Source organism: Eurosta solidaginis, chromosome 4 (genome assembly GCF_040869045.1).
Source record: "Eurosta solidaginis isolate ZX-2024a chromosome 4, ASM4086904v1, whole genome shotgun sequence".
Taxonomy (NCBI): Eukaryota; Metazoa; Arthropoda; class Insecta; order Diptera; family Tephritidae; genus Eurosta; species Eurosta solidaginis.
Window position 1 is genome coordinate 142,350,081 of NC_090322.1, and position 21,231 is coordinate 142,371,311.

Below are 21,231 nucleotides of genomic sequence, written 5' to 3' on the forward strand. Positions count from 1 at the left end.
GAAAAATGCGCTCAATATTTACTTGGCGATGGCTGCAAGCAGTCAAGGTGAAGGTTGAAGTGCAAAAGCGCTAAGTGACGAGTGGAACTGCTCGGTGGTGAAACCGATGTCATGCCAACCGTGTTTGGAAGGAGAATAAGTGGTTGTCTACATTTTTGTTGTTCTAGAGCAGTGGTCGGCAAACATTAAAATGTATGTGTATTACTGAGAGCGAGAGCATGAGCAACCCAGCAGAAAAATAAAAGTTAAAATTGCAACATTAAGGTGATGTGTTTATTAAAAACAGATAAATCAAAATTTTTAGAAAATTGGATTTCTGATTCAGAATAGTTCGTTTTGCATGTAATTGCACTTGAAACTTAGTTGGTTAAAGCCGTTTAGACGATCACTGGCTTAAAACATCATATCTTCGAAACTAATACAGCTTCCGCAACCAGAAAAGTACAAAATGTTTAAAAAATATGTGGCTAAGCCAGAAAACCATAAACATTTATTGAGATAAACTTTTTGACCATTTCGCTAAGTAGCTTTAAATAGGCTCCGCGCAGAACATAATTTTTGATTTCGATGAAATTTTAATATGTTGCTCTTTGGTCAAAATAATGAAACACGTGTCTTTTTTTTTTTGCCTCAAAAAATTTTTTTTTCGGATGTATCGGCAATTGAATTCCATAAAATGCAATCGGTATTTTATTTGCCTATTTTTTCAACTGCCAATAACTTTTGCAGAAATTAACCGATTCTCATGATTTTTTCTTTGAAATGTTCATTATTACATTTACTTTTATATAACTTTATAAACAATAGCATATAGTTTAAAAAAAATTTTTGTTTAGTATTTAGTAAAAATTTTTGACTTTTTTCAAAAATTAATTTCTCAAAAAGGGTTATTTTTTTTGTTGTTTAAGCTGTTTCTGTATTGAGCGAACAGCTCATATTTCCACTTGGCTAAATGCCTATTAGCAAAAACTTGTTTTTTTCGAGATATGAAATTTTAAATATTAAAAATTTTTTTCCCCCATTTATTGATGCAATGCATTACAGCCTACAATAACTTTGTCAAAAATTAACCGATTCCCATGCTTTTTTCTTCGAAATGTTCGCTATTACTTTTAATTTTATATTAATTTATAAGCAATTGCATATAGTTAAAAAAAATATTTTTTTAGTAGTTAGTAAAAATTTATAACTTTTTTTCAAAAACTAATATTTCAAAAAACATTGTTTTTTGTTTAAACTGTTTCTGTATCGAGTGAGCAGTTTATATTTCAGCTTGGCTAAATATCCATTGGCCAACGCTCGTTGTTTTCGAAATATGAATTTTTGAGTATTAATCTTTTTTTTTCGCCATATATTGATGCAATACATATCAGCATACAAGGCGATCAATGCCAAATGCTTAAAATTAATTAAAATATCACATTTATTATTGAAAACATTCATTTGTTGTTATTTTATTATAGTGATTTTGTAGCAGGACATGGCAAAGGCACATGTGACGGTATTGGAGGTTTAGTGAAATATATGGCCATATTCTGAAAAATAACAACAAATGAATGTTTTCAATAATAAATGTGATATTTTAATTAATTTTAAGCATTTGGCATTGATCGCCTTGTATGCTGATATGTATTGCATCAATATATGGCGAAAAAAAAAGATTACTACTCAAAAATTCATATTTCGAAAACAACGAGCGTTGGCCAATGGATATTTAGCCAAGTTGAAACATAAACTGCTCACTCGATATAGAAAAAGTTCATAAATTTTTACTAAATACTAAACAAAAAATTTTTTAAACTAATTGCTTTTGTTTATAAAGTTATATAAAATTAAATATAATAACGAACAATTAAAAAAAAAACATGAGAATCGGTTAATTTTTGACAAAGTTATTGACAGTTGAAAAATGGGTGAATAAAATACCGATTGCATTTTATGGAATTCAATTGCCGATAAATCCGAAAAAAAATTTTTTGCAGCAAAAAAAACGCGTGTTTCTTAATTTTGACCAAAGAACATCGAAATCAAAAATCATGTCCTGCGCGGCAAGGTGTCTTGAAATGGAATGAGCCTATAGTAATTTTTTGGAGAGCAGAAGTTTAACTTTCTCGATTTTATTTTTATTTTTTCTCAAAAAAAAAAGAGACTGCAGAATGAAATTGTTTCAATTTTTGTTAAAATAAATTTAAGTCACACACATTGATTTTAAAGGTTATTTTACCTATAAAATATCGAAAAAGTAATAATACAAATCCAGACATGTTTGGACGATGGGTTTATTACGGAAAGGCCATCTTACCAGCTTCGTTTATTCATCATAATATTTGTAAATATTTCTCACAGGGAATGTTAACATTTGAGCGACAGCGGTGCGCAGTGTTTATTCGTTGCTTTCTCGATAACGCCTGAACGATGGAGAGTTAGAATATGAGTGAAGGAAGTCTGGCTCAATTGAGCTATCCCGCGCCGACCACTGTTATATAGTAGGACAATAAGAAGTACTCAAAATTGCTGTTAAAAAATTAATAATTTTCTGATAAAACTTAATCACGGTTTTAATTTATGAAAGATATTATTCCTCATTTATGAATGTAAGGACATTAACACCTTATTGACAGAAATTGTGGGAAACACCGTCTGACAAATTAAAAAAACAAAATATAAATACAGTCAGCGTCAAAAGCAAGCATACAAAACAATAGATTGTTAATTTCCAGTACTCTGTGTGCTCTCCATTTGCATTTATAACGAATTATTAACAACGTAGCATGTCATTAGCAAGCATTGCCGCCGCTTACGGTACAATTTTTTGCCATTACACCAAAAATGCTCGATGGATTGAGGTGCAGACATGTGGTGTGAAGGATCATCCAATAGATTGGGGCGTGATAGCGCATCCCTTCTTTGACAACCTTCGCAGTGTGTTCGGGATCAATGTAGTGCTAAAACACCCATGATTTATCAAAACTCAATTCTTCTGCACTCAATTATTCTTTAGCATGTTCAGATAGTCTAATCAAATTTCCAACATCGCCTAAGGCCAAACACCTAACCGCTCCATGTTTCACTGTGGATATGACACTTAAAACTGGCTGTCGTTGCCAAATTACATTGCTAAATGCACATTCAAAGAATGATTTGTTTATACTATTTTTTTAGAAAAAGTTTACGAGTTTTTTGGGTATAAGAAGTTTTTTCAGTGAAACTTACCCATGCATGTAAACCACAAATGCAGACTGACTTGAACACTTTCTTTTAACATTAAGCATATTGTAACGAATTTAGTGCAATTCCGCTTATATGCAACCTTTTACTAACGTTCGTATCGGTAAACTGTTGAATAAATAACTCCAATATTTAATAATGCAAAATGGCCTTTATTAAAGTACTTCACAATAACACTGATCCTTCACAACCAATAGCTTGCTTAAATCAAACTGATTGGTCGTGCCTCAGCTGGTGCTGCTTTTATACTCTTAGGTTTCCTCGTTTGCATATTCCTAGGCGTTTCTATTTCTAGAATTTACTACTTGTTTACCAGCTATAAATTTATCAGCTATAACTACAGATGCACGATTATAGCTTCTCGCATAGCCATAGGCGTGTGTATATGTGAGTCATACTTCCACCGATGATTGCCTCTTTTGGGAGTATCTCAGATATATGCATGTATTTGTGCGTTTCTCTCCGCTGCTTGTATGGACATATGTGTAGACATAATGATTGATTTGTTTATGTGTATACAAGTCGCTGCTTAGTATCGGCTTAGAGATGATAGTATCCCTTACTGTTGCTAATATTCGTCACAATATGAAGTATGTTCGGCTTTTATCCATAGCCTTTTTTGTTGTAAAAGCTTTGTTTTTGTTTTCCATTAAGTTGAACAGAATTACATATCATTTTCAAAAAATATAAAATTTTCGATTGTGTCGCCCGGAAAACTCTTAAGTAGAGCTAGTATTATTATATTGGACGTGTGTACACTTTCTTTTGACACTGGCTGTATATACGATGCGCATGCTTCGAACCTATGATTTATGCAGGATGGACTCTCATTTAAATGGCATAAATGCTCTCTTATAAATATTTGGAATTCGTTAAGTACACTCGAGAACCTATTCACCTATTCAAAGTCCTGAAACGAATAAACATAAATCTCTCAGAACTCTGATGTCACAGCGGCTGCCTCTCGCAACATTTTTAGGAAGTTCCTGTTGCAATGTTTTCGTAGGAAACCCCCCTCTTGGAAGCGTTGGGAGCTGATTAGAGAAATCGGAAATACAGTCTATGATTACAACCGTTGAAACTCTAACTTATCCAGATTAGAACCGGATATGACCAACATATATACAGTAAAACTATTACATGCGCATCCTCGCAAGATATCAAAGCTGATATCAAAGCTGATTAGAGAAATCGGAAATACAGTCTATGATTACAACCGTTGAAACTCTAACTTATCCAGATTAGAACCGGATATGACCAACATATATACAGTAAAACTATTACATGCGCATCCTCGCAAGATATCAAACTTCTTCACACACTATTTTAAATGAAACTTTTCTAACACTAACGGGGTGTTTTGTTGATTTTTATGGGAATTTTGTTATAAAATCTCGATCGACTGATATAGATAAGAGAATGAATGAATGAAGATGACAACGAAAGAAAAGAGGTAGTGCTTAAAAAAGTTGAGTTAAGGTCTAATATAAAAAAATTGTATCTCCGTTTTCTATCGCACCATGATACAATTATAAGGTGACTGACGTTGGCAGCTTCTCTTTCTAATCCGCCATCTTGAACTCCCACTCTGAAACTCAATTACTTCTTTGCTAAACTACTTTTCATTCAGAAGATAAATTCTATTAAAAACCATACAAATCAATTTTTCTGGAGAAGTATGCAACGGCATCACTTTTTTTCTCCAATTCTATTTTGTGTTGACTTTTCTATCATTCAAACTTGTGACAATTCTCAAAAAAATAATTGTTTATTCACCAAAATTATTGAAATTTTACCTAATTTTCGATGTTAAATGATGGTAAGATGTTTTATAATTTTAATAATAGCGATATATGTATATTGTTTTAAATATGTTTTCACTGCTTTATTTACAGGTCTTGGATAATGCTTGAGAGGAGACGTCGTGCTAACAGACGGGCACATAAACATAAACACGACGTGTCACCCATTGCCATCACCTCCACAGAGATTGAAGAAGCCATCAAAAAGGCAAAGCCCGTTAAATCAATAGGCCCAATCGTTATAGCCATGTCAACACCTTTGCGATGAGAGTGAAGGCTACCAACCTTTCGTTGAATTCCTTTGCCATTCCCACAATGGAAAATGGCAAGAGTAATGCTATACGACAGCATGACTCTCTTAATACACGTCCAATGAGAATGGTGTCAAAAGACAGGATCACCAGGATCACTAATCCGAAATCGAAAAACAAAAATTTTCAGTAGTTCATAACGATTAACGAAAAACCGGGGGTGTTATTCATATTTTTTTTTTTGGCTGAGCACCTTTCTGCGTTCTGCGGTCCACCAACGGGTTTGGATCAAAACTAAATCCATGCAAATCCCTTTGTACACAAAATATTTTCCTGTGTATAATATTACAACAGCCACATGAAAAGTTTCAATTTGTTTTGCAAATATATCCTCACCGAAGCTAAATTTTAATATTCGTGATCCTATGTCCAAAACGCAATGATAATTCCACTACTAAAGCCTGCGAAGCCAGCTAATAAAGGTGAGTCATATCGACCGATATCACTCCTTTCGCCAGTTGCGATGACAGGGGAACCCGTCCTTCTCCCTCATTTCACTGCGAATTTTCGCTTAGCCTCCCATCAGCATGGCTTCCGCAAAATGCATAGCACTACCGCCGCGCTAGACGCCATAAACACCCAGATAAATAACGGACTGAACTAGAAATAACCCCATCAACCACGGCACGTCACTCCATGACATAGAATGTTCACTCCTTCCCCTTTGTCTTAAAAGATGGACCGCAAATTATCTGAATGGTCAGCAAGCGGCGCACAGTGTTTCGTGTAGAACAAGCTAGCTGGACAAAAAAAATTTCTTATTCCAAGAAAAGTGTAACGAGAAATGAAAGAAAATAAACAAAATAACGGGATTTTTGCTGTTTTTGATATTTCTGCTCATATATATTGAGTAATTGAAATAAGAAGGCAGGAGTGGCCGTAAAATGCATTGATTAATTTGCAAAATTCTTGTTGAATATTAAGCTTCATATTTCATTTAAGTGAACACTTTTATATAATTTTTTTGATAGATTCTAAGCTCGAAGGGAAGTAAAATTTTTTAATAGTAATTCTTTCACAATTAGAGTATTTTCAATAAATTTAACATTCCGTTATTAAGAAGAAAAGGTATTTTTTCTCTATATTTTTAAATTTAGGGACAAAAAAGTTACATACATCCGCGGACATCGGGGCTAAATTTTACATATGTTATAGTCGCAAGTATTCTCTAATAGCAGAAAGAAAAAACCATTGCGAATTCTTTGCACATCTATTTTAAAATTTTTTTTTTTTGTAAATTTAGTTATATCTACATATAAAATAGGATGTATGTACGTACCAGCTCCGACGAGATATTTGAACCTTTTAAGCTGATCTACAAACGGCAAAACCAATTCCCTGGTACAGGGAACAAACGCGTAGCCACAAAACACACAAAAATAAACGCGCAAGGTCAACAAGAGCACACCAAAAGCAAAAAGGCGAAGATCACTGACTTCAACCTGCTACAACCTACCGCACCAGTCACCAAGGCATAAAAACAGGTACCTACAAAGCAATCCTAATGCAGGTATAACCACACTGAAACTCTACACAAAACAACCCCATTTGTTAGCATCTACGCCAATACCTGAATGTAATATAAATACTGCACAACTGATAACAAATCAGAACGATCAACGACACTTAAGATGGCAGCACAACAATGATCACCTATTCACCCTGTCGGAAAATCAACAACACAAAGCAGTTTAGTTATAACCGTACCAAGAACGGAGTTTTTTGACATTTGGGTTCAACATTCGAAGGAAACCAGATATAAAGAATTATTGAGTTTTGTTGTACTTAAGTACGATTTAAGCGAAGCAGCCGAGTATTCGATAAAAAGTTTAAGCTTACAAATATCGGCATATTCGTCGAAGCTGGATCAATAGTGGAACACTTCTGGAAGACATAAGGAGCGATTTTTGAATAAAAACTCGGAGCGACTTTCGGGTCCACACTTCACATTTACAATAACGGTGTATTCAAAGTTGCTATCAGACCAGCCAACCACTTCTTCAGGTAACCTCGGCCCCGGAAGACGAAAGAAGGACTTTGTTAGCTGCAGTGAAAAAACAAAACGGCGTCGAGTGGATGACCTCTTGCAATCTAGAAGTCCTGGTGAATTACTTTATGCGGCAGAAGTATCAACGCGTATGTCAGGCAACAGAAATGTTGCTAGTATTATAAAAAAATCACAGGAAACCACTCAAATATCCGGAACAAAGATTACATGTGAGCCAGATGCAATATGCTTGGGCAATGTAGAAGCTTTAGCATACTACGTAGATAGCAAGTCCACGACTCATAGGTACAAAACGACTCGGAAGTGGAGCATCAAGGCAGGCCATAAAGCTTATCTATCATTTTATAGTCTAAGAAAAGCTAAGGCAGAATGCTATCCAAATGAAATTGATGTGGGTGAAACACGTGCGGAAATTAAAGTCCAGTCCGTATTAGATAAAACTGTTGAGCGTTTAGTTTTAGCAAATCAAGAAGTTTTTGTTAGTTTATTACCTACAAACTTGACGTATACTTTAATCAGCAAGTGGGGTTGCAATGGAAGCTCTGACCATAGTACATATAAGCAAAAGTTTACATGCAGTTCTGACACTGATGAGTTTTTATACTCAGTTGAGCAGAGCTCACAGAGTATATTAAGTTTGATTGGATAACGGTTGGTTGTACATATATAAAGGAATCGAGATAGATATAGACTTCCATATATCAAAATAATCAGGATCGAAAAAAAATTTGATTGAGCCATGTCCGTCCGTCCGTCCGTCCGTCCGTCCGTCCGTCCGTCCGTCCGTCCGTCCGTTAACACGATAACTTGAGTAAATTTTGAGTTATCTTGATGAAATTTGGTATGTAGGTTCCTGAGCACTCATCTCAGATCGCTATTTAAAATGAACGATATCGGACTATAACCACGCCCACTTTTTCGATATCGAAAATTTCGAAAAACCGAAAAAGTGCGATAACTCATTACAAAAGACAGATAAAGCGACGAAACTTGGTAGATAGGTTGACGTTATGACGCAGAATAGAAAATTAGTAAGATTTTGGACAATGGGCGTGGCCCCGCCCACTTTTACAAGAAGGTAATTTAAAAGTTTTGCAAGCTGTAATTTGGCAGTCGTTGAAGATATCATGATGAAATTTGGCAAGAACGTTACTACTATTACTCTATATGTGCTAAATAAAAATTAGCAAAATTGGATTAAGAACACGCCCACTTTTTAAAAAAAAAATTTTTTAAATTCAAATTTTAACAAAAAATTTAATATCTTTACTGTATATAAGTAAATTAAGTCAAAATTCAACTCCAGTAATGATATGATGCAACAAAATACAAAAATAAAAGAAAATTTCAAAATGGGCGTGGCTCCGCCCATTTTCATTTAGTTTGTCTAGAATACTTTTATTGCCATAAGTCGAACAAAAATTTACCAATCCTTCTCAAATTTGGTAGGAGCATAGATTCTATGACGGTAACTGTTCTCTGTGAAAATGGGCGAAATCGATGGAAGCCACGCCCAGTTTTTATACACAGTCCACCGTCTGTCCTTCCGCTCGGCCATTAACACAATAACTTGAGCAAAATCCGATATATCTTTACTAAACTTAGCCCACGTACTTACCTGAGCTCACTTTTTCTTGGTATAAAAAATGGGCGAAATCTGACCATAACCACGCCCACTTTATCGATATCGAAAATTACGAAAAATGAAAAAAATGCCATAATTCTATACCAAATACGAAAAAAGGGATGAAACATGGTAACTGGATTGGTTTGTTGACGCAAAATATAACTTTGGAAAAATCTTTGTAAAATGGGTGTGACACCTACCATATTAAGTAGAAGAAAATGAAAAAGTTCTACAAGGCGAAATCGACAGCCCTTGGAATCTTGGCAGGAATACTGTTAGTGGTATTGCATATATAAATAAATTAGCAGTACCCGACAGATGATTTTCTGGATCACCTGGTCCACATTTTGGTGGATATCACGAGAACGCCTTCACATATACATCTAAGGGCCACTCGCTTTTAAAACCCTCATTAATACCTTTAATTTGATATCCATATCGTACAAAAGCATACCAGAGTCACCCCTGTCCCACCCTAATGGCGATATCTCGAAAAGGCGTCCACCTATAGAACTAATGCCCCCTCTCTCTTAAAATGCTCAGTAACACCTTTCGTTTGATACCCATATCGTACAAACATTCTAGAGTAACCCCTGGCCCACCCTAATGGCGATATCTCGAAAAGGCGTCCACCTATAGACCTAGTGTCCACTCCCTCTTAAAATGCTCAGTAACACCTTTCGTTTGATACCCATATCGTACAAACATTCTAGAGTCACCCCTGGCCCACCCTAATGGCAATATCTCGAAAAGGCGTCCACCTATAGACCTAATGCCCACTCCCTCTTAAAATGCTCAGTAACAGCTTTCGTTTGATACCCATATCGTACAAACATTCTAGAGTCACACCTGGCCCACCCTAATGGCGATATTTCGAAAAGGCGTCCACCTATAGAACTAAGGATTACTCCCTTTTAAAATACTCATTACCACCTTTCATTTGATACCCATATCGTACAAACACATTCTAGAGTCACCCTGGCCCACCCTAATGGCGATATCTCGAAAAGGCGTCCACCTATAGACCTAATGTCCACTCCCTCTTAAAATGCTCAGTAACACCTTTCGTTTGATACCCATATCGTACAAACATTCTAGAGTCACCCCTGGCCCACCCTAATGGCGATATCTCGAAAAGGCGTCCACCTATAGACCTAATGTACACTCCCTCTTAAAATGCTCAGTAACACCTTTCGTTTGATACCCATATCATACAAACATTCTAGAGTCACCCCTGTCCCACCCTAATGGCGATATCTCGAAAAGGCGTCCACCTATAGACCTAATGCCCACTCCCTCTTAAAATGCTCAGTAACACCTTTCGTTTGATACCCATATCGTACAAACATTCTAGAGTCACACCTGGCCCACCCTAATGGCGATATCTCGAAAAGGCGTCCACCTATAGAACTAAGGATTACTCCCTTTTAAAATACTCATTACCACCTTTCATTTGATACCCATATCGTACAAACACATTCTAGAGTCACCCTGGCCCACCCTAATGGCGATATCTCGAAAAGGCGTCCACCTATAGACCTAATGCCCACTCCCTCTTAAAATGCTCAGTAACACCTTTCGTTTGATACCCATACCGTACAAACATTCTAGAGTCACCCTTGGTCCAGCTTTATGGCGATATCTCGAAAAGGCGTCCACCTATAGAACTAAGGATTACTCCCTTTTAAAATACTCATTACCACCTTTCATTTGATACTCATATCGTACAAACACATTCTAGAGTCACCCTGGCCCACCCTAATGGCGATATCTCGAAAAGGCATCCACCTATAGACCTAATGCCCACTCCCTCTTAAAATGCTCAGTAACACCTTTCGTTTGATACCCATATCGTACAAACATTCTAGAGTCACCCCTGGCCCACCCTAATGGCGATATCTCGAAAGGGCGTCCACCTATAGACCTAATGCCCACTCCCTCTTAAAATGTTCAGTAACACCTTTCGTTTGATGCACATATCGTACAAACACATTCTAGAGTCACCCCTGGCCCACCCTAATGACGATATCTCGAAAAGGCGTCCACCTATAGACCTCATGCCCACTCCCCCTTAAAATGCTCAGTAACACCTTTCGTTTGATACCCATACCGTACAAACATTCTATAGTCACCCCTGGCCCACCCTAATGGCGATATCTCGAAAAGGCGTCCACCTATAGACCTAATGCCCACTCCCTCTTAAAATGCTCAGTAACACCTTTCATTTGATTCCCATATCGTACAAACACATTCTAGAGACACCCCTGGTCCACCTTTATGGCGATATCTCGAAACGGCGTCCACCTATGGAACTAAGGATCACTCCTTTTCAAAATACTCATTAACAGCTTTCATTTGATACCCATATCGTACAAACACATTATAGAATCACCCCTGGTCCACCTTAATGGGGACATCTCGAAAAGGCGTCCACCGATAGACCTAAGGCCCACTCCCTCTTAAAATGCTCAGTAACACCTTTCATTTGATACCCATATCGTACAAACAAATTCTAGAGTCAGCCCTGGTCTACCTTTATGGCGATATCCCTAAATGGCGTTCATCCATAGAACTATGGCCTATTCTCTCTTAAAATACTCTTTAGTACCTTTCATTTGATACACATGTTATACAACCACATTCCAGGGTTACCCCAGATTGATTTTCCTTATTTTGTCTCCATAGCTCTCAACTGAGTATGTTATGTTCGGTTACACCCGAACTTAGCCTTCCTTACTTGTTGTTTATATTTTCTTTCGTTCCTCTTAAATTACAGGATGAAAAAGGTAACATTGTTTGGCAGAATCCTCGACCTTCTTCTACCATGTATTGTCGTCCAATTAAATTTATTTTTTCTAAACAAACAAAAGATAACCTACCTATTAAAACCCGATTAAATAATAAAACGTTCCGAGTTATGTTTATGTAATTTAATAAAAGTAATTGAATTTGACATTTATGTTTAAAGAAAGAATAGAAAATAGAAATTCATATGCCGATTGTCGTGAGCTTATGCACGCTCGCACGTCTGCACTCTTCGAATGTTCACCCGTAACTAACTGTCTTTGACAGCTCGGCCTTTCCTAACATTCGTCCTCCTAGGACGTCTCATCCTCGGTACTTTCGTTTGCTTCATTATAGTCGCCTTCGAGATCTGGACTTAAACGGCACCATGGTTTCATATGGTCGCTGGAGACTACATTACAGTATCTTCGTTGTGTACGTGGTGCGTCGGGTAGATCTTCCACAACGTATCGATCATGAACCAGCTGTTCTGTGACAATATAAGGCCCCTTGACTTTCGGATCGAGTTTGTGTGTGTCACCTGTTGCGGTTGGTACATGGTCAATAACGACCAATTGTCCTTCGTTGTATACTGGTGGACTCTGGTGCTTTTGGTCGTATCTTTGCTTCCATTTTTGCCTCTCGTTGCTGATATTCTGTATGGCGTTCTGTAGCTTCTCCTGTTTGTCGTCGTCATCTGACATGGATATTTCGTCGCTTAGTGCTTGTATTAGTCGATTATCGCTGACGCATCGTAAATCGAAATTGAACACAAGTTCGTTGGGACTTATCTTTGTTGTGCTATTGTTTTGCGAGTTAATGCACCACTGGATGTTGGAAAGGGTGCTGTCCCAATCTTTGGTGGTCTTTGTTGAGCATCGAATTGCTGATAATATGGTGCGGTTAACGCGCTCTGCCTGGCCGTTTGCTCGGGGCGTTCGTACAGCTGTTTTGACGTGCTGAATCCCAAAGCGTGTCATAAAGGATTCGAATTCCTTTGATGTAAAGGCAGTTCCTCGGTCAGTGGTAATCCGTAAAGGCTGCCCGAAAATTGCCATAACTTCTCGCAGCATTGATAGGACTGGTGTCGTCTTTGTGTTACGTACCGCTTTCAATATCGTGTATTTGGTGAAACCACAAACTAAAACAATGACGTATTGGTTTCCTCGTTTGCTTTTGGTGAACGGTCCGAGATGATCCATATACATTGCTCGAAATGGAATTGGTAGAACTTCGGTGAGATGCATTTGACTTTCCAGTTTGCCTCCTTTAATCTTATTTAAACAGCATTCGGGACAAGCTGCGATATAAGACTTTACGTATCGCCTCATTTGCCTAAACCAAAAATACTTTTGCAGACGTTGTAATGTTTTCTCGACTCCAAAGTGGCCAGCGTCGTCATGACAAGATTTGGTGACACGCCACCTGATAGCCTGAGGAATAACTAGTCGTCGCTCATCTTGGACAATTCGATATAATCGACCGTTGTGAATGATGAAGTCATCCCGGAACTGAGGTGCTCCATCGCCGTTTGTTTTCAAAGCTGTAACAATTGTTTTCACATGTTCATCCTGCATCTGCATTGTATAAATCCAGTCGTCGCTGTTTTCACTGGTTATAGCTAGAACTCTTTCAGCTACAGTCTCCGGCTCAGATGGAGGTAGGGTAGGCGAACGGCTTAAGCAGTCGACGTGCTGCATCTTCGAGCCTTGACGATGCCTACACTCAAATTCATATTCTTGTAGGCGTAGCCACCATCTGGCTATACGTGGTGGTAATTTCGACGTTGCTTTTGTTGTCACGATCGCATTGCAGTCCGTAACTACGGTGAACTTCGTGCCTAATAGATACATTCGGAATCGGTCTAGTGTTTCCACTATGGCTAGGACTTCTAATTCATGGCTTGCATAGCGTGACTCTGCATCATTGCACTGACGGCTATAAAACGACACTGGTTTAAGACCATCAGCTTCCTCCTGCAGCAATATGCCTGACAAACCAAGGTGGCTGGCGTCTGTATGCACCTCATGTGATTTACTTGGATCGTACAAGACTAGTACTGGCTTAGACGTGATTGCTTGCTTTAGCTGGTCAAACGCTCTGTCTTGTTCTTCTGACCAAATGAAGACTGCGTCTTTCTTTAACAGCTTTGTTAGTGGTGCTGCGATGTGGCTATGCTTCTCTACAAACTTTCTGAAGAATCCGGTCAGTCCTAGAAACTGACGTACTTCTACGACATTCGATGGTTTGGGAAAATCGTTGATGCATTTCGTCTTGCCATCACCTGGACTTATGCCGGTGTTACCTACATTGTGACCTAGAAATTTGACGGTCTCGCAAAGGAAGTTACATTTGGAAGGTCTGAGTGTGAGACCACATTGACGTATCGCCTCCAAGACTTCTTTTAGCACGATCTTACCTTCGTCCACTGTTGGTGTTGCTATTATCATCTCATCGACGTAGCTGATGACTCGGTCTCGATTACATAATTTTGACGTTACTTTGGTGATCATTTCCTGGAAGTACATTGGGGCATTGACTAATCCGAATGGCATGACATTATATTCGAATAATCCATCATGAGTAAGGAAGGCAGTATATTTCTTCTGCTTTCATCCATCGGAATCTGGTAATAGCCAGAGGTCACGTCCAATGTAGTGAAGAATTTCCCTCCAGCTAACTTAAAGAGTTGCTCTTCGACCACAGGCATTGGGAAGTTCTTACGTTCAGTGACGGCGTTCAGTGCCCTGTAATCGATGCACATTCGGCTCTCTCCGCTGGCTTTGCGTACTAAAAGTGCCGATGCAGCGTGTGGTGATGTACTTGGACGGATTATATCGTTGACCAATAAGTTGTTTAAAATTGACGTTAATTCTCGTTGTTGCGATAGTGGAACCTGATATCGTTTTCCGACTATTGGTCCCGACTGTGTCACTTTAATTTCCATAGTGGTAGTGTTACATCTTCCCAACGTTGACACATCTTCCGCAAAGCAATCTTCATACTCATGTAACATGGACTTTACATCGTTACGTTGTGTATCATTCAGCTGATCGTTGATTTTAAACATGTTCGATTTGACTTGTAACTGTAAAGACCCATTGTCGATGACCAGCCGTTTGTTGGCTCCGCACAAAATATATCGTCCAAGTAGTAGGCCATACCCAAGTGTATTGCCCGGTACTACGTATAAGTTTGCGTGGACATTTTCGTTATTGATCATTAACTTTACGTCGGCCTTTCGTGTAGATTCCACAGTTGAACCTCCGAAACCTTTAAAGCGCTTATATGCAGGGATGCATTGCATCGTTGGTATTACTTGTTCGCTTATTAGTGAGTGGTCGCTGCCTGTATCGACCAATGCGTCGTAAGGTTTACCATCAATTGTGACGTGTTGAATTATAGGTGGCACTTGCGAAGGTTTTTTCGACTCCACAATTTCTGCTACGTTTGGCTTGGTGTTTACTCGACATTCCTTGCTGTCATGGCCCACTTTCGAGCACTTAGAACAACGTTGTTTCTTTTGTGGTTGCGGACATTTAACAGCGATATGTCCATGTTCATTGCAGTTGAAGCACTTCACTGATCTTTGCGATTGTTCAGAGCGTCCACTGCGCATGTTAGTGCTAAACGTTGACGTTGGGTTTGGCTGTATCGAATTTGTTGACTGTACCGTTTGTAATTTTTCTAGTGACTGTAGCAGCTCATTGCTGGTATTTAGATTCATTGCTAATAGCGTACGTGTTGTTTGTGGATCGCTTATACCATTGATCGTATAAAAGTTTATAGATGCGTCATCTAAATTACCCCGTCTTCCGAGCGTTAACATCTCGTAGTAATATTCAATCAATGTCTCGCCAGATTTTCGCTTGCGTCGGCCAAGTTCCCTGTGAATTTCCGCAGAATTTACTACACACGGAAAATCTTTCAATAGCATACTCACCAAATCAGTCCAAGACTGGAACACCGGTTGAGCATCCAGCCAGCTTTTTGCTACGCCTACGAGCTTTTGTTGTGCCGCAAAAAGTAGCAAATTGTCACTCCATAAGTATGTTCGTTGCAGCTGCTCAGCCTTCGTTACAAATTGTTGTGCAGTGATTAATTTCTTCAACGGGTTAAACTCTGGTAAGATTCCAACAATGTCTTGTATTTTGTACGTGGATGCCTGCTGTGTGGTCGATTGTACATTGGATTCTCGTACTGTTTCTTGGGATGTAACAGGTTCAACGGATGGTCGTGATGCATTTTGCGTTTGCAATGACCTTGTTAATTCCGTGATCATATCCCTCAACTCACTGATTGGTCTTTCCCAAGGTTCTTCCTGATCGATCTCATTGGCATCAATTTCATCAGAATCAAAATGTTGAATTAATGCCGCAACTTTATGTGCTTTATTGCCTGTCGCTGAAATATTTGCGTTTCGCAATAGTTTATTTATTTGTGCCACGGTTAAAGATTCTATTTTTATTTGCATGGTGACTTTTGCTTCAGTTTTTTCCCTTTATTTTACAAGCCGTTGCTTAAGCAATTAACTCTTGCTTCCTTTCGTCGCCGTTGCTTGCCAAAACTGTCCGTTCTTGTCGCTGTCTGCTTGCCACTCCAGTATTTTTCCACTTCGACCCCAAGCAAGCATGCCAACAACAACTTTCGTTTGTTTTCCCGTTAGGCAGAACAATTCTGCGTAGCGTCTGCTGCCGTTGTCCAATTCCTGTAAAGCTAGATCGCTGCGCCGTCTCTGCGTTAGCGTTGATTTGCGCCGTTTAAAACGTTGAGTAGTGTTTATGTGTATGTTCGCTTTACTGCTTCGTTTGCACCCGTAACGTTGATTGTCGTTGGCCTGTACACACATATACACATGTGACGTTGCTGCCTTGCCTTTAGCAGACTTAATTCGCTGAATTTTGCACTGTCTTTCGCTACAACAATAACGTTGCTGTTTGCTGTGAAAGACTAGCCGTTGCCAGTGCCGTTTGAAATATTTTCCGTTGAGCCAAGTACGTTGCTCCTTTTGCTAAGCTTTTCGTTTTAAGTATTTCGTTTGAGCAGAGAACGTTGCTCTATTTTGGTACATACATTTGTACGCGTTGAGGAGAAACTTCGTTTTTGTCCATTCGATAGGTAGACATATATGTATGTACGTATGTCTAAAATATTTTGTAGGCCCGCGCGAATCCTACTTCTGAACTATTAAAACCCGATTAAATAATAAAACGTTCCGAGTTATGTTTATGTAATTTAATAAAAGTAATTGAATTTGACATTTATGTTTAAAGAAAGAATAGAAAATAGAAATTCATATGCCGATTGTCGTGAGCTTATGCACGCTCGCACGTCTGCACTCTTCGAATGTTCACCCGTAACTAACTGTCTTTGACATACCCTATAACTTTTTGTTGGATCAGGTTTTATTTAATTTAAATATATTGTCTTTTCTACTTTGTATGATACTTTACTTTTAAGTTTTTGTAATAAGTAATTTTCACATAATTAACTTAATTATTTACATTGTTATTATTATTATTGTAATTCACTTTTGCATTCCTGACTGGTACTATAAAATAATTTTGTAAAAATTGTAGTGCCAGGATAAATACTCAAATAAATACAAAACGTGTATGGACATATGTACAGTCACTCACATAAATAAGTAGACACCCCTTTTTGGACAATTCCTACAATTTTCGCTTTCGCAAATTTGTTTAAACTAATTTCCCATAAGAAAATGTGTCACAATCTATAACAAAAACTAGATTATATTTAAAAAATGTTTGAAAAATTCGAAAAATTTTCATATTTTAACTTATTTTCCATAAGAAAATTTGTCACGATCTATAACAAAAACTAAATTATATTTAAAAAATGTTTGAAGAATTCGACGAATTTTCATAAAAAATTTTAATTTTTTCCGAATTTTTAGAATTTTTTAGAGTATTGACATTTGTAGTCCATTCAATTTAAGTACAGTAAAGTAATATTCTTGACTCCTTTAAATTTTTTTGGATCTATGTCACTTATTCACATGAGTTACTGTATATGAAATAAGCAAATGTATGCATATGAAGTAAAATTTTGGAAAAAAATAAAAAAAAGAACATATGGCTAAAAAAATGACGTAGTTGTAATAAATGACTGCATATGAAACTGAAAATCTCATAAAATTATTTTGTCCAGCTAGCTTGTTCTACACGAAACACTGTGCGGCGATTCAATTTCGGGATACACAACCGCAGCAAAATCCTCAAGTCGCTTGCCGGCGGCACTCGGGAAAGAAACGTTGCTAACCAGTAAAACGAAATCGCGGCCTACGCGTTTGGTAGCCTTGTCCTTAAAACACACTGGAAAAAGATGCAGACCTGTCAAAATGCTGTACTCATAACTGCCACAGCATGATGAAATGCGGACAGTTTTTGCTTAGTTGTCACAAACCTGGACACCCTAGCAAACAACTGCTTGATCTAGTCCCGCCTGAAAGAGGCTTAAGGGAACATCTCCATAGCACTATGATGAGATCCGGCACCTGCCAACACAGTCGTTTGATTCAGACGAGCATAAGCAGGCAAAATCTACACAGAATTGGTAAACACTGCCAGGATGCGCCCGGCGAACCACGTTATCAATATACACCATCCTACCCTTTCAGAAGAAGAGAGCAGCAGAGAGAGGTGCCGCATCAGGCACCACCAGCACGAAGGCTTTGAAAAATAAATTATGAATCAGGTTATTAAAATCGGGACGAGACTTTTGCCCCCCAAATACAGACCAAGCGTGGCGGCGAAGTATCTTACCACAAATCTGACATACAATCTGCGTTTTTCAATTGAATGACGATAGTGTGAAAACATTTACCAACCATGTTGTGGCACCATTCGCGATAATGGTCCGGATATGTTAGGTGTATGACCTCAAATCGTATGCCTTAAAATGATATCTGCGGTCAGTACCAAAAAGAGTAGCATTATCCCAGGCTTTGTTTCATTTCAATGTCGTTTATGAGGCCCGTCATAAGCCCAGTACGGGGAATTCTAAGTTGAAAGTATTAAGCGGAAAGTAAGATTAGACGCACGGTCTCAACCTGTGTCCTCTGTTGGCCTATAGAATATACCCGACCACGGAAGCGCTACTTAGGAGTGACTACCGGATTGTAATTTAATACATGCGCTATATAAAGTAGCACACGCATTATTATGCTCGTCAAATGCTATTCACCCGCAGGACGATGTCCCGGTCAATCTAAGGAGAAATTGAAGCAGCTAGTTTCATATCTTCACAATAAGCGAACGCTTCGTTAGATGTGTAGCATGATGTCCGATGCTATTTTTGACTTTGCACCCTGCCCACAGTTGGCCTATAAGCATATTGATTGGAGGATAAACATATTAATAACCCTTTTCAACACAGAATTTCGCATAATTATAAATTAGCGGGCTAACTCCCAAATACCCTCAAAGCATTTATCAAACCATTGCGTCGTTAAGTAAAAATTTAATTCTAAAGTACTTTTCCTTATGGTTATGGTACTTTTTCCTTATGGTTAACAAGCACATTACCTATATACAGCGGCGGTCACTTTAACCTTTATCCACAAATTACAAAATATGATTTTCGCTACTATTTTGAATTAAGTGATTTGTTAAAAAAAAAAGTGCTAGATTTAATAGTATTTCAGAAAACGGCCTCTTCTGTTCTTCCCCTTTCTCTCATCATTCGCTCTGTATGGGAGTCTTCAAAATGAGCTGTCACTACATATACCACCATGTCTTTATTGCATCATGGTATCGCACATGGCAAAGAAAATAATTTTGAATTGCTTTTACATTTGCCAGCCGATTGTCTTAATAACATGGGACCCTCTATTTACGTTAATGTTTACAATTATACAAAACTCTTGACATTTTCACTCGCCAATATATAGCCAACGCTTTGGCTGCTTCCATATGGCTGGTCGGCGTCATTCCGTTCAGTGCTCTTATGCCTTGACTGTTACCACCGGCAAAACAAATGTTGGCATAGCCATTTCCATGGAAAGTAATTTCACAAAAGAAAACTGGTTGGGTGAGTAGAGGTGGAACTAGCTCGAGCTTTGCAAACGATAACCGTTTATTAGCGACTAATGATCGTTAACATTTACCGCTAATGGTAGTCTATGTATATGAGCTCACACACGAGTTCCGAACTATGTAGTATATTTGCTGAGAACTTATTCATCACTTCGGTCTGCCTTTCGCAATTGTGAAAACTTATTTGTAGCAAACAGAGGTGGCGGCTCTGAAAGGTGTGATCGAGTTGTCATCATTCAAAATACTACAATGCAATGCAAGATAAAGTATTACTAAGTTTCTAAAATGATCAAGTTTGATATAGAGTGGTGTGATTGGTCACTTCAGCTCGACTCGAAGGGGGATTGCTGGTAAACCCCTAGTACTAGCAACTTACATTCATACATCCATCTGCGGTGAACATTTTCAGTTTGCATATTCCGTTAATTATCGACAAGCAAATAAAAAATTTGACAGGCATAAAGTAACAGACTTAATAATACTAGATACAGATGAATTAAATATGAACTACAGACATTCGAACATGGGCATTACATTGTTATTGATGTCGGAAAGTACGCGATCCTGTGGACCATGATGTAATTTAATAGCGAAGTTTCCAAGTTTTCCCGAAAGAACTCGTGTTTGCAGATTAGCGTTAAGTGTTAACTTTCAACATATGAATAAAAAGCAATTCGACCGATTTATTTATTTTAAGTAACAACCATTTATCTTTTAATTAAGGAGAGGTATCTAAGTTCTTGAAATAATTATTTAAGTTCTATAGCAAGAATTTTATACGAATAATCCTTATAATTTCGCCAAGAAAAAAATGCAATATCTATATATATAAAATTCAAATTATATATGTACATATGTTTGAAGCTATAGATCGGGCTGCGTAAAAAAAGGATAGACCGATCACAATCAAATTTGACACACCCACTAGAAACCTTCCAATGATGGTCATAGACAAAAAATAATTGCGATACATAAAAGGGGCCTGGCTTCTCCCATACAAATGGGATCTTTGATACTGCAAAACTCCGGAAGTATTCATGCTAAATCCCTAATCCCAATCCCCCGGCATATCTCTGGATGTAGTGATGGTAGAATAATGAAAAATGACGTTAAGTCCTAACAGCACCAAAAAAATATGGAATAGGGGAAAAGGATGCGGGCACCTTCCCTTGACATGGGATTTTCAATACTATGGCTGACGGGAAAGCTTTGGTTACTTTAACACTTAAGGTTGACTGCAGAGTTGTGTTTGGCTGTTAATCCTTTTGGACGTTTAGTAATATTTTGGGTTTGTAATTTTTAGGGTTGATATTTTTGGATGCGCCTGGAGGGACCGGAAAAACATTTATTCTAAATTTGATAATACCAGATGTAAGAGCAAAGACAGAAATCGCTTTGGCATTTGCTTCCTTAG

At 38.0% G+C, this 21,231-nt stretch overlaps 2 protein-coding genes across 7 annotated transcripts in view; one reads left to right on the forward strand and one right to left on the reverse strand.

Annotated features, from left to right (window-relative positions):
- Positions 1 to 21,231, reverse strand: part of Septin4 (septin 4) — a 385,838-nt gene that overhangs the window by 145,330 nt on the left and 219,277 nt on the right. The gene's annotated exons all lie outside the window — the stretch shown is intronic.
- Positions 1 to 21,231, forward strand: part of LOC137250411 (carboxypeptidase D) — a 346,211-nt gene that overhangs the window by 4,862 nt on the left and 320,118 nt on the right. The gene's annotated exons all lie outside the window — the stretch shown is intronic.